This window comes from Pyxicephalus adspersus, chromosome 8 (genome assembly GCF_032062135.1).
Source record: "Pyxicephalus adspersus chromosome 8, UCB_Pads_2.0, whole genome shotgun sequence".
NCBI classification, from domain to species: Eukaryota; Metazoa; Chordata; class Amphibia; order Anura; family Pyxicephalidae; genus Pyxicephalus; species Pyxicephalus adspersus.
In genome coordinates this window covers 6,668,480-6,675,247 of record NC_092865.1, presented here as the reverse complement: position 1 = coordinate 6,675,247, position 6,768 = coordinate 6,668,480, and the positions used below count along the sequence as shown (strand labels likewise).

The 6,768-nt window shown below is 36.8% G+C and overlaps 1 long non-coding RNA gene across 1 annotated transcript in view; it reads left to right on the top strand.

Moving 5' to 3' along the window:
- LOC140337435 (uncharacterized) overlaps positions 1-6,768 on the top strand; it is a 49,901-nt gene that overhangs the window by 21,257 nt on the left and 21,876 nt on the right. The window lies entirely within an intron of this gene.

Genomic DNA, 6,768 nt, shown 5'->3' with positions numbered 1-6,768 from the left:
CACCATGCAATCACCCCAGTGTATTGCATTATCTCACATGCAGCCATTTGCTGTATTTGTGTTTAGGCCTGCAATGTTCTAGGGCAACTCATTATTCTGAATGGACCACTAAACATCACATATGTACTATATATGTACAAGATGCTGATAATTCACATTTGTGTATTCCGGTGCAATGGGAGTCCATGGTATTGCACTGTCTAGGTGCATTGGAATGCCATTTAAAATTCATGAAATTGCAATGCAATAGGCTGCGTGCCATTTACTGCACCACAGTAGTGTACATCGGTTCTAAAATTGGAACTGGTAATATAGGAAGTGAGATCAGAGTGCTATAGAGCAGACTAAGGCCATACAAATATCACCTTTACACTTTCTATTCTCTCTGCCATTGATCAGGGGTTAAAAATTAGCAATGTGTGGGCTACTAGAATAGCCAAAACATTCTATTTAAAGCCGATGGGATCGTAGGGTGCCTGCATTTGACCTCTGGGGCTGGTTTAGGTATATGTATGCTGTGCCAAGTGTGCATCAATCAAAGCTGCCTGAGGAGGCAGATGCCTTGGAGGGGTGGGGGGGGCACACAAAGGGCAGGACCTGCAACCTTTACTGCTAAGGGTATTCACATCTCATTGGGAGGTCCACAGAGGGATCATTTTGACTTTTTGCTTCAGGTGCCAAGGGACCTTGTCCAAGACTTTATTGTTGCAGTTGAATTCTTAATTTACTCCAGGTGATGAATAGTTACCTGTTCATGATGCCCCTATGAGGGTAGGAGTATAGGAGCTACAATCACTGCTTTGCTTTTAAAGCTAAACACTTGCCTTCCTTTAAGGCTTGTCTTCTATACTGGGCATCCTCTGATTTCACTGCACACTGTGAGCTTCTCACAATGTGCATTTGAAGCTGCAGTAAGTCAGAGGCCGTCTCATGTACTGGCTGGAGGACATCCAGCATCATGAAACCCATCCCTTCCAAGCCTTACTGTCCCTGGCCGCCCCTTTTATTCAGTTCCTACATTTATGCAGGCTCAGCATCATATGTGGGTATTGCATGGGCATTGCATGATCTCCTGCACCAGATATTCACCCATCGAGGCATTATGATATTTGCAAAACTCCTGATAACAGCCAACCCACTACTTGCACTAGGGTTTAGGACTCTTGAGAGGAATACTAGGGCAGGGTGCTGGGATGTTTTATGTAAGTCATGTACAGCACCCTTTATGGCCCCTTCCCTCCAACCACAATCTACTGCATTGCATTCAGAAGCACAAACCTTGTTTGTAAAATAATTTAATGAAACAGAAAGGTTTTGTTTAAATATTTAAACAGAATGTTAATGAGAAAGAAGGAAACAGAGAGGGCGAAAGTAAAGCAGATTACACAGGAGCTTTATTTCTGCATGAACCGGTCTGCTATGGTGATCTTGGACTGACTACTAAGCGCTTGAGTCATTAGCTTAAAACAAGGCGTATGTCACAAGAGATCAGACCCTTGCGACTTCTTGCTGCATGCTTCTCTGGGGTCAGTGACTCACCGGGCCTGATTTACCAAGGCTGCATGCAAATGTGTAATTTTCATTGCTGGAAATGATCTTAGTGAGTGACAGATGAATGATGAGCGCTGTACACACAGCACCATTCTGGTATATATAGAGGAGTGGGGAGAGGCCAAGCGACTGGCACCCTGCTGTGCTCTCCTCCTTTGACTTACATAGCAGTCACCCCCCATTGGTCTTTCATGGATGTGTCCTGGTGGACCTATGAACGACATTGGGCGACCACTATACTCATGTAAGATTCTGACAATCATTTGACGTGTGTACATAGCCCAAGAGACATGTTTGCGCGTGGTTGTATTAACACATGTGAAAATGTGATTTTTGGAGTCATTCTACACCAGTGCACAGCCAAAGCTGGGCTTTAAAGTCATTGTAACAAAACCATAGTGAAGCCATTGTTCATGCAGCCCTTATTTAATGTACAGGGCTGGGCAATATGTTAGCGCTATATAAATACTGTTTATTAATCTTATTATTATTATTATTAATAATAATTAAATTTTTAATATTAATAATAAATGCTTTGCTGGAGTGTTACAAATCAAGTGTGCATACATTCACACTCACATACATTCACACTTTAGCCATTGTGAACACATACATGCACACTGTTTCATACACTGCTGCTTGCAATGGCGCTGAGGTTGGGGTGCGGTTACAGCTTCCTTTTACCGGGGAACCGCTGCCTCTGTACTTGTATCTTCTCCCAGTGGCAGCCCCATAGAGAATTTAGCAATCACTGCCACTGTCAAATATGCAGAACTGGTTCTTTATAAAGTTTCTGGGGGTTCCCTGAGCAATGAGCAATTTGTGCCTCTCAGGTCAGTATAAGTGACCCCAATGATATTTTTGGCTATATGTAAGGGTGGCATTCTTCCCAATGGCTAGCGATGTGGGAGCCATTTATCCCACTGACCACCACACTGATGTACCATGGTTGCTTTTTGCAACATTCTGCTTCTGGCTTTCCAATGACTTGACTGTACACATCTTCAACCGCAGCTTGCAGTGGTTTGCATCCACAAGCATAACAGCCCCCATTAGCAGTTTTCTTCACACCTACAACTACACTAATATTATTAAAAAAAAGGATTTATATAGCGCCAACATGTTACGCAGCGCTGTACAATAAATAGGGGTTGCAAATTAAAGACAGATACAGACAGTGACACAGGAGGAGGAGAGGATCCTGCCCAGAAGAGCTTACAATCTAAGACTCTAGATTTTAACCTGAGACAATCACTACAATTGACAATCCAGTGCCTGCAAAAAATCATAAATCATCAGGGAGAATGGGAGGTCCTTGTAATATAATAGAATGTCATAGGCATTGTGGCCCCTTTGTAATGGAATGTCATAGGCATTGGGCCCCCCCCTGTACTATAATGCCATAGGCATTGGAGCCCCCTTGTACTGTGATTGCATAGGCATTGTAGCCCCTTTGTAATGGAATGTCATAGGCATTGTTGCCCCTTCCACTGTAATGCCATAGGCATTGTGGCCCCTTCTACTTTATTGCCATAGGCATTGTGGTCGCTTTGTAATGGAATGTCATAGGCATTGTGGTCCCCCAGTACTGTAATGTCATTTGCATTGGGGCCCATTTGTAAGGTAATGTCAAAGGCATTGGGGTCCCTCTGTACTGTAATGTCATAGTCATTGGGGCCCATTTGTACTTTAATGTCAGGGGCATTAGGACCCCCTTGTAATGCAATGGCATAGTGTAGATGTGCAGGTCTGGGAGCCCAAATACCCTCTGCCTTACCTGAAACATATAAAAACAATGTACATACAATTAAATATAAGGGATCCATATGGAAAAATGGAAACTCTATCCCCTACCAGACACCTAAATATCATGTCTTGCTGGACTGACCCTTTTAGGTTTGTTCATTGGATCATTTTAGCTTTACACCCATGCTGGCCATTTAACAACCATGTTCTGTCTATATCAGGATCAGTTGCTTCTTGTCCTAGATCAGCCTCCTCTTGGCCATTCCAGCCTGCTTAAATCTGACAACACATGTACAACCTTAGGAGCTATCATCAGCTCCAAAATAACGACCCCCCTTGTAGACAGTACACCAGGCATGGGATTAAGGACACCACCTAATTACTAAAATGACATTGCAAGAGCCTTCTCTATTTTCTGTTTCACTCTCTCTGCAGAAGCCCACATGCAAAATCAATGCAAGCTATTGGAAAGGTCTAAAAACATAATGCAATGCCGAATAGGTGTGGATAGTTATTATGTTGACAAGTAAATTGTTATTTGATGTAATTGTTATTTATTTTAAGAACAAAAAGTCATGGGATAAATGCATGGAGCACAGCGCAGCCACGCTGCCACCTAGAGGCTGATGCTGGTATCGCAGATCTTTCCTTTGCGGGTGGCAGAGCTGGAGCTACCTGAGATTCTCTTTGTTGACCCTTGAAAAGCAAAAAAAAGGCACAGCTGTCCAAACTGTTGTCACTGTCATTGCTCCTGCCCCATGGTGCGGTTAAGCTGTCTTCTGCTAATTATACTCATCATTCTTTGGAACTAAATAAATTCATTGACCTGCTTCTCTTTGCAAATGAAAAGTTAATTTGCTGGATTCGGGTTAATACAAGAAAAGCACCATGTAAAAAAATATTAGTAATAGAAAACACGAAATAATCATTGTGTGAATTAATTAATTAAAAAAATGTATAAATGCACACATACATATTTATATTGTATATATATATATATATATATATACACACACACACACATATATATATATATATTTAACCACACACAAAACAATTACAAAGAATTTAGGGATCTGAGAATAGTTTTTTCATCCAAGGTTCACACATTGTCTAATCCACTGTAAATAAAAAAAAAAATACACGATTCGTGGATGAAAGCATTGATTAATAGACACCTTAGTATTTCTCAATATCTAAAATTAAATAAATAATAATAATAAAGCTAAACACTTGTGCCATTAATATAGGTATATTATTAAGTAAAAAGGAATAACAATTATTTCTATTCAATAAATTAAACTAATAAATGCAACCAGGCAATGAATACTGTGTAAAGTAATATAGTTTAGAAATAGTAAAAGGATGTATATATGGATTTTAGTCACAGGATGAAATTTACTGTTCATAAAACAAAGCACAATACAATATTCAATTCCAAATAATAATATAATACAAAATATAATATTTTAGTATAAAAACAAAACAAATACAAAACGTAATCCTATTTAATTCAGAAGCAAAAGACTGAAATGCAATGCTTTGGAAAAGAGAAAGGGCAGGAAGCAATGTCAGAAATAATTCTAATTGTTCTGTAATCCGAACAATTCTATTCATCACAATTCTGATTTGTACACTTCTACAAAGGAAGTGCTAAAATAATATGTATATAATATAATATTATTATAAAGTGTTGTTAAATAAGTGATTGTAATATGAGGTAATGATTCATAATAAATTCTTATTTAATTGCTGTTGGCCTGTTCTAAAAATTAGATGGAATTAATAATAGAATTATTTGGAATCATTATTATATAACAATAATTTTTAAAATATTATTAACATTTCTATGCTTGTATTGTTTGATTTGAGAATGAAAGAAAGAAAGAAAGAAAGAAAGAAAGAAAGAAAGAAAGAAAGAAAGAAAAAGAAAGAATAGAAGTGTGGATAAATAAATTTTTATTTAATTGCTGTTGGTCTAAATATATGTGATGATAAAGAATCTGCTATAGATGTATAAAAAGTATATAAATAGATTTAATGATATGAGAAAGAAAGAAAGACATAGAACTTGAAAGAAAATAAATTAAAAGATATCAAGGATATTACAACATATATTAATTTAAAAATAAGAATATTACTATAAAATAATATAATAAAAATACTATATAAATATAAAATAAAAAGTATTAGTTTGTAGCCGAGTCACCCATATTTCTCTCTCTTTTTCTTTCTTTCTTTCTTTCTTTCTTTCTTTCTTTCTTTCTTTCTTTCTTTCTTTCTTTCTTTCTTTCTTTCTCTCTTCTATTATTTTTCTATCTCTCTTTCTCATCCTCCTTGTATCTTTCTTTCTCTCTCCTTCCCTTCTTCTCTCTCCCTCCCCAGGCCTGGGTCAGGCAATGGTATTACAGCTATGCACTGAGCTATGAAGGAGTAATTTTATAAGTAACAAAGGATCAGCCCTGGAATGACGCCCTGTTATCCGATGTCATTTAGAAGCATTGGATCAGCAGCTTCTTGAGCCTAAAAGTGAATCCAAGATGTTCAGTCCTTTCCCTTTTCCCAGGGGGATCGCCTATATTTAGTTGTACAAACCCAGGGACCATTTGCTGTTTGTGCAGGAACCGATTAGGCAGACACAACTGTGAAACAACTTGCTACTTTTATAACTGGGCATCAGCCATCCGCAGCCCCCCCAACTTTTACCCCTCCTGCCCCTCTCTCTATGGACATGAGGATACATAATCCCTTGTAAAACCAGGTGACTTTCTCCTAGTGTCACATTATTAGCGGCTCCTTATTTATAAACTTCATGCAATGGTATCCTCAGCCAGCTTGTTTTATTCCCCTCTATTTAGACAGCCGCATAAATGTTTACTCAGTAGGGGCATCAGATTAAAAAGTGACGCAACTTCTAAAAATCGCACAGAAAAAATGCGGCCACTAAATCACATCCTCCAATTCCAGCTTTTTAGTATTCCTTTGTATTAAATAATAATGTTTTAACATAATTTAATATCTTCTCTAATTTTTATATCTATCTAATCTTTATTTTATTGTAATAATCGTCTTGTTTTACTTGCTTTTATATTTATTTTGAGCTTTGGCACAGTAATAGGTTATCAAAATTTTAAGCAAATGTATAGGAAATGTTTTAGTAAATGTAAAAAATGATAATAATAATAATAATAATAAATGTAAATAGTTTTGTAATATAAATTGAGTGGTAATAAAGAAACCTTAAAAACATAAAAAATAGACATCCAATTAACTAAAAATACAAAAGGTGCAAAATATTATGTTATATTATTTCACTATGATAATATTTTATGAAGTACAAAACAATCTACGTAGAAATAGTAAATCTAAAAATCTGATCCATGGAAACATATTAAATTTGTATATATGCACTATTAAATAAAAATATATATTTAAGTAAATAATTATATATATATATATATATATATATAT